Source organism: Beta vulgaris, chromosome 4, assembly GCF_026745355.1.
Source record: "Beta vulgaris subsp. vulgaris cultivar EL10 chromosome 4, EL10.2, whole genome shotgun sequence".
Taxonomy (NCBI): domain Eukaryota; kingdom Viridiplantae; phylum Streptophyta; class Magnoliopsida; order Caryophyllales; family Amaranthaceae; genus Beta; species Beta vulgaris.
In genome coordinates, this window is record NC_079205.1 from 17,127,212 (window position 1) to 17,135,639 (window position 8,428).

Genomic DNA, 8,428 nt, shown 5'->3' on the forward strand with positions numbered 1-8,428 from the left:
TTTTTCAGTGATTTAGTTTATGTTTTAGTTCAAGTTTTAGTTTTAAATTCTAGTTTAAATGTTAGTTTATGTTTTAGTTCAAGTTTTAGTTTAAATTCTAGGTTATGTTTAGTTTTAAATTTTAGTTTATGTTTTAGTTTTAAATTTCTGTAAAAGTTAACATTTGTATGTTTAAGTTCATTTAATAAAAAAAAGGTTTGAAAATATACTTTTTACATGATTGTACTATTTTTTACATTATTGTACTGCATTGATGTATTATTGTTTTGCTTTTTACTTTATTGCAATGCGTTTTACTTTATTGGACTGCATTGATGTACTACTGTTCTGCTTTTTACATTACTGTACTGCTTTATACATTATTGTTCTGCTTTTTGCTTTATTGTACTGCATTGATGTATTATTGTTCTGCTTTTTACTTATTGTATGCTTTTTACTTTATTGTACTGCATTATGTACTACTGTTCTGCTTTATACATTATTGTCTGCTTTATACATTACTGTTCTGCTTTTTACATTATTGTACTTCCCTTTACATTATTTTATGCTATATAACTCAAGCATCCTTGTTCACAATTTTCTCACACCAAACCAAACACAATATTGTTCACCATTTTCACACACCAAAACTAAACACAAGAATGAACCCCTTCAATTTTTCCCGTTCTCAGTTCCTCTAGTTCTGATGAAAGAAGATCATCACGAGCAATAATTGATCAATAGATGATTTCTTGACCAATATTGTTCACCATATGCTCCAACTCTTATATCAAATGTAACTCCAACACCAAGGAATAGAAGAGCAAAAGTGATTGATAATGAAGAAGGTCATTCACGTCCTAATCGAGGCAGGGTGGAAGGTCATAGAAGATTGTTCAATGATATTTTGCTGATCAACCAGTCTATCCAGCTCGTTTATTTCGTCGAAGATTTCGAATGCAGCGACATGTCTTTGTTCGGATTAAGGATGGTGTCGTTGCAAGTGATGAATGGTTCACTCAAAAAAGAGATGCTACGGGTCAGTTAGGTTTATCGCCCCTACAAAAGTGTACAGCGGCAATTCGAATGCTTCCTACGGGGTAGCGGCGGATTCGCTTGACGAGTATGTGCGAATTAGTGAAAGTACAGCTCGAATAGCATTGATGAAATTTACGAAGGGGTCATCACAGAAATTTGGTGCGGAGTACTTGAGACGGCCTACTCCAACGATTTGGCTAGACTACTCAGATTCGGTGAAGAACGTGGTTTCCGGGCATGGTTGGAGCATAGATTGTATGCATTGGGAATGGAAAAATTTCCGACTGCATGGAAAGGACAATTTCAAGGAAGAGGTGGTGTTGCTATTTAGTTCTTGAAGCTGTTGCTGATCGTGACTTATGGATATGGCATTCTTTCTTCGGGATACCAGGTTCGTGCAATGACCTAAATGTTCTTCACCGATCTCCGTGTTTAGGGATGTTTTAGAAGGTCGAGCACCACCCGTGCAGTTTACGGTGAATGGTAACCAATATGATAAGGGTTATTATCTCACTGATGGTATATATCCGAATTGGGCAACATTCATTCAATCAGTTACATGTCCTCAACTCTCAAGGACAAGTTATTTGCTCAACACCAAGAAGGAGCTCGAAAAGATGTAGAGAGAGCATTTGGGGTGCTGCAATCTCGGTTTGCTATTCGTGTAGACCATCCCTCGCATGGGATGAGGAAATTCTCAATGACATCATGTTGTCTTGCATTATCATGCACAACATGATTGTGGAAGATGAACGAGATACATATGCACACTACGCAGATACTACCGAATTCACTACCAACACAAGTAATAATGGGACGAATTTGAATATTATCATGATCATCGTAGATATCAACCAGTACATGGCCAATAGAGATGCAATTGAAGATCAACATGTGCATCATTCCTTGAAACGTGATTTGGTTGCCAATATATGGCAGAAATTTGGTGGAATGCTAATTAAGAGCATTTTATGTATTTCTTTCTTAATTAAGTTTTATGTTTTTCGTTCTTAGTTAAGTTTTATGTACTTTTTCTTAATTAAGTTGGTAATTGTCGCAACAATGTAGCATTTTATGTATTTCGTTCTTAAAATTATATTAAAAATGCTAATTGTGTCTCATATCATTAAAAACGCTAACTAATTTCGTATTTAATTACTTAATGAAAACGCTAATTACATATGCTATATATTAATAAAAGATAGATAACTAAATTATTAAAATGATAATTATATTTTAATTTTATTTTTAATTAATTAATAATTAAAATATCAATTAGTAATTAAATATTCATATCATTAAAAAGTAAATAATAAAAATATTGTATGATGTGTTGGGTGATAGAGAGAAAAGTAGTGGGTGGGGTCAAAAAGTAAGAGAGAGAGGAAAAAGTAGTTGGGATGATTGAAAAATGGTTCATGGTTAAGGAGATGAGTGGGAAAAGATTGTGGGATGCAATTTTTTTAGAGAGAGAAAGTTAGAAAGAGAGTGGGATGATTTTTTTTCCAATCATGAGTAATGGTGCTCTAAGAATCCAATTGCAAGAAACATTATATTTCGAGTATATGAACAAAGACCGCAGTGAGCCAGTGACCACTGCTGTTTAGCACAAGCAAAAACAATCACAACATATCAAAGCACCGCCCTATTGAGTAGTCTTTGATGTGATGAGACTTGAAAAATTGGTACTACTACTAGTCTACAACTGTTTGCTTCTGAGATCTCAGCAGCTTTTTATTTTATCTTTTTCTTCTTTAATTATTTGTTTGCAAGTAGAGCACGCACTACTGTCATATCAGCTCGTTTTTACTGCAGCGTTGAAACTCTCTCTCTAGTCTCTACAAATACAATGGTAGTCGCGCTAGGCCATGAGAGGTTGTTCGCTACTCCCTTGCTACTTTAATTTAACTTGCTTTACCGGTTGGTATTCTTCTAGAGTTTGGTGATAGTTTAGTAGTATTGACATTATCTCTGATTTCAGAGGTTAAGAGATCGAGTCTCACTCCTTGTAAAGAGCGATTCCCAATTTCTTCCTTGATCTTACCTTAAAAAAAAAAAAGTTAGGACTATTCCTTAAATATTGTTAAAGGAAGTTTTAATTCTCTTTATGCACCAATATTGAAATTAATTCTTTGCATATTATCTATGTAGGATACAAGCAAAAAAATTATATTTTTTTTATTTAGTTGAAGTAAAATCGCTACTTAAATTAGCGGCTATACGAGATAAACCACTAGTTTAAATAACGACTTCTCGTTAACTAAACAAAACAAATCAGATTTGGGAGCCATGAAGATAATCGCTACTGTGAGTAGCGACTTGCACAAATTACAGATTTACAGTTTACATTCTCTTCATGGGCTTGTGATGGTGGTGCTAGATTCGGTTAATTCCGGTATTATCATGGTGAAAGGTACCAGTGGTTGTGGTCTGTGGATGATGATTGACGCGTTTGATATTTTTTTTGACGTCCTTTATACAAAACCGCAACTCTTACTAGTGGTTCAATCTACTATACCGCTATTCTAAACGGCGGTTCTCCTTATTTCAGTTGGCAGTTTAATGTGTGTTAAATCGCGACTTCCAATAGGGGTTTTGTTTGAAGAAAATAATAAAAAAATTATCCGCATCCACGCTGACGTGGATAGTATGTATGAAATTAATTTTAACTTTGGTGCATAGAAGCAATTAAAACTTACTTTGGCAATGTCTATGGAATTTTTTTTGTGATATTCAATTTGGTGTCAACTGATCTTTGAGTTGGTATCACAAAAATATTTTAATTGATATTTCAATGATAATAGTACTATTTTAAAAAGATTTGAGTACCAAATGATTTTTTTAATGTCAAATGTAGAGAAATTAGTACCAAATTAGAGTATTAGACGTCAAATCCATATTTAGAGTGCGTTCTCTTCACCTTAATAAATTAAGTTTCAGGTCCAATAAGTTCACTTCAGTTCAGATAAGTTTCAATCAGGTTCAATCAGGGCAATAAGTTCTAATCAGGTCTAATAAGGTTCCATAAGTTCAAATTAGGTGCAATAAGTTCCAATCAGAGCTAATAAGGTCCAATTAGGTCTAACAAGGTCCAATAAGTTTCAATAAGGTCCAATAGTCAATGATTAATAAATATTTGTATTATTATCCATTATTTTATTATTCATATCACTATTAATTGATTGTGTTATTATCAGAATTTTAATTAAAGTACCACAATGATTATATCGTATTATACTTGTATTATTGTCTATTATTTTATTAAATAGTTGTATTATCGTCTATATTTTATTATTTATATTACCATTAGCTGATTATGCTATTATTATTTTCTTTGAATTAAAGTACCATAATGTATAGTGTTATACTTGTATTATTGTCTATTTTTTCATTATCCATATTACTATTAATAAGATTATTAAATATATTAGTGGTGAAAGTTGTATATAGGCAAGTATATAAATAGTATATGTTTTCTGTTAAATTGTTTAAGAGGTAATTAATAAGAACGATATTTTCACCAGGTATCCCTGAGGTTTCTTAATATTCACCCGGTACCCTTGCGTTTTCCAAAATTCACCAAGTATCCCTGTGGTTTGGAAAAATACCTGACGTGACCCTACCGTTAACTTTTTGTTAAATATAACCCTAAAAAACTTAATTAACCTTGATTTCTAGCCCTATCCTAACCCTAACCCTAACCCTTAACCCTCCCACCACCGCATCCTCTCCTTCTACCACAACCCCTCCACCTCGCGCAGTGATCCCCCCCCCCCCACCATTGCGCATCAATTCCCCCAACCCCACCCCATCACGGAATTCAGGTGGGGGACTGCGTGAAAAATCGACTCGCTGCGCGGAATTCAGATGGGGGAAGTGCAAAATTCAGGTTAGGAGGTAGGGGGAGTGCAGAATTCAGGTGAGGAGGTGGGGGGATGGGAGCGCGGACTTCAGGTGGGGGTGGGGGGAATCGCTGCACGAGGGGTGAGGTGGGGGGATGGGAGCGCGGACTTCAGGTGGGGGTGGGGGAATCGTTGCACGAGGGGTGAGGTGGGGGGAGGCGTTGCGCTTAGGGTGGAGGTGGGGGGGAGGGGCAGGGGTGGGAGGGGCAGGGGTGGTGCAAGGGTTAAGGGTGGTGGGGTTTGGGTGGTTAGGGTGAGGTGGGTCAGGTGGTGAAGTTTGGGTGGTTAGGGTGAGGTGGGGTCAGGTAGGGAGGTTAGGGGTTAGGGAGAGAGATATGTTAATTAGATTTTTAAAGTATTAATTAAGTTTAATTAGTATTAATTAGGTTAATTAGGGGTTAATTTGGTTGATTTAACCCTAATGACTAACGGTCAACTTCATTAGTCATTAAGGGTATTCTAAGTATTTTTCAAAACCTCAAGGGCACCACGTGAATTGTTGAAAACGCGAGGGTACCAGGTGAATATTGTGAAGCCTCAAGGGTACTTGGTGCAAAAACCGTAATAATATTTTTTTTTTTAAAGGGCAAATTTTAATACTTCCTCGGTTTTTTATTAGATGTTACACTTTCCTAAAACGACATGTTTCAAATTAGATTTTACAATTTTTTTTCCTAAATTAGTAAGTTTTGCCTTATAAAATGACCAACTTACCCTTATTTATAAGAATTAATCAACATTAAACCTATTTAATTTAACTAAATTTACCTAAATTAACAATTAACAATTAACCACCCTCCCTCTTCCACCCACCCTAGCAGTCCAACCCCCTCCCCACCACCGCAGCAGCCCCTCTCCCCACCATTGCACCCCACCCAACCCCACTACACCCTCCGAAAACCCCAATACACCTGCCGGAAACCCCACCCACCCACAAAAAACCCCACGCGCCGAAAACCCCACCCAACCTCGAAAACACCACCCCTACCGTCGAAAACCCCACCCACCCCTCGAAAACCCCACTCCACCCGCGAAAACCCCATCCACCGAAAACCCAGTTGCGCGACTGCAAGGGAGGAGAAGGGGATGGGGTTGCACGTTCAATAGGGGAAGGGGAGGGAGAGGGTGTCGGCGGTCGATTTGGTGGTATCGGTGGTCGATTTGGTGGCGTCGATGGTCCCGGCGGTGGCGCACTGGTGTGTCCTACTGGTGGTGGTGGTGGCTCAGTGGTGTTCCCCACTCCCTTTAATCCCCACCCTTACTTTCTCTTAATCACTCACTGAATTTTTGCCTAGGTAACTGAATTTTTCAAAAGCGTAACATCTAAAAAAACGAAGGAAGTAATTATTATTTCATTAATAAATTTTGAGGGGTAGTACGTTAGGGGTAATGTTTATGTTATAACTCATCAATTTTTTTGTCTAATAAGGTCAAATAAGTTCCAATTAGGTCCAATAAGGTCTAATAAGTTTCAATCAGGTCCAATAAAGTCTAATAAGTTTTAATCAGGTCCAATAAGGTCTAATAAGTTTCAATCAGGTCAATAAGTTTCAATCAGGTCCAATAAGTTCCAATAATGTTCAACCAGGTCCAATAAGTTCCAATAATGTTCAACCAGGTCCAATAAGTTGAATCAGGTCTAATAAGTTCAGTTCAAGTCCAATAAGTTTAGTTCAAGTCCAATAAGTTCAGTTTAAATAAGTTCAAGGTTATTCAGGTGAAGAGAACACACTCTTAAAGTTAACCACACCTACTATTTAACTTTTGTACTTAAAACAAGTATAACTATTTATAGCATAACAACACTAATAAATAAGCCCACACATGGCAATTCGTTTCTAACAAGATACTGTAATTGCCTAAAATAACTAGATTAATTAGTTCTTATAATTAATCTTAAAAGTATTAGTAAGAGCATTGACTAATGGTTGATTTTGGATCATCAATTCTACAATTGGTCTTGTAAATGGTAGGAGAACGTATACTTTTAATTTAAAATTAGGCAACGACTCAAGTTCCATAGTAGAAGGACAATATACCACCTTTATAAATTTAGTGACTAGCTTAATTTATTGAGTGACTAGTTTAATTTATCTAGTGACCAATTTAATATATTACGTGATCAATTTAATCAATTCAGTAATCACATTTCTTTTAAGGACTAGTTTAATCTATTCGATGAGACTACGAGGTTATTTTTTAAAATAGTATGCTATAGTTCGAAGTTCAAAGGGAAACCAAGTAAGGAGAAGAGAACGGAAGACCAAGTTGGTGCGATATGTTCAAGGAAAGTGTTGTGTTAGAGTGAATTGAAACGGGCTTGTTATTAGATGGTGTAGGCTTGAATAGACTGCCATTCAGATACTTTATGATTATTTTAATACTTGATAGCTCTTCCACCTCACTCATGATCTACTATTTACTTCTTATAGTTTCTTTACCTCCAACGGATCATCTACTACCATCATGCCGAGCCGTTAGATCAAAATGATATCATATCAACCATTAAATGAGTGCGCATTTTCCTCTTCCATTGCCAAGCAACTAAGGCTATGTTCAGTTCACCTTATTTTTGCTTATTTCAGATCTAATCAGATCAGATCAGATCAGAAAAAATAAGTTCAAATCAGATCAGATCAGAAAAAATAAGTTCAAATCAGATCAGATCAGAAAAAATAAGTTCAGATCAGATCAGACCAGATCAATTTAGATCATATCATACTTATATTTAAAAACTCATTATTATTAAATATCTTTCACTACATATTAATAAAAATTATAATAATTGAATATTAATAACGTACTCATTGAGACGAATCAAACAAGACCCCACATGACTATATTTTTCTTATATATTGAGAAAAATCTAAAAAATTATCTCTAATTGTGAATAGTGTCAAGATTCGAAGTGAGAAAGATAAAAAAAATACAAAGGGAGTATTATTATTTACTAGTACATTTGTTCAAAAGAATTATTATTGTTGTTGTTATTGTACTTATTAATTATTAATATTGGTAATTATTATTAATCTTGTTGTTACCATTATACATGTCATTGTTATTATTATATTAAGTTATTTTGTTGTTATTAAATAATAGAAAAATTAAAAGCCACGTGTTAAGAACATAAGATTGACGCAAAAATAAGAAATATATAAAATATGATATCTCAAATTCATGACAACGAAACTACTAAGTTCGGATTACATTTCAAAATAAGCTAAGTGTGAGATACAAATTATAAATTTAGATTCGGTATACCTTTCCTACCGAATTCCAAATCTCTCTAGCTATTTGAAGTTGCACGATATTTTTTATTTTTTGCTCAAGTCATAGTTGTTTGTATATCTTATTTTATTTTATATGGAAAAAAAGAGTTGATTTGCCGACTTCTCAAGTGTGAAACTTTTTTTTAAGGGAAAGTGTGTGAAACATTGTATAAGTGCTCTTATAAAATAATGACTTTTGAGTTATATAATTATTTTTAGTAATAATAATAATTATGATTA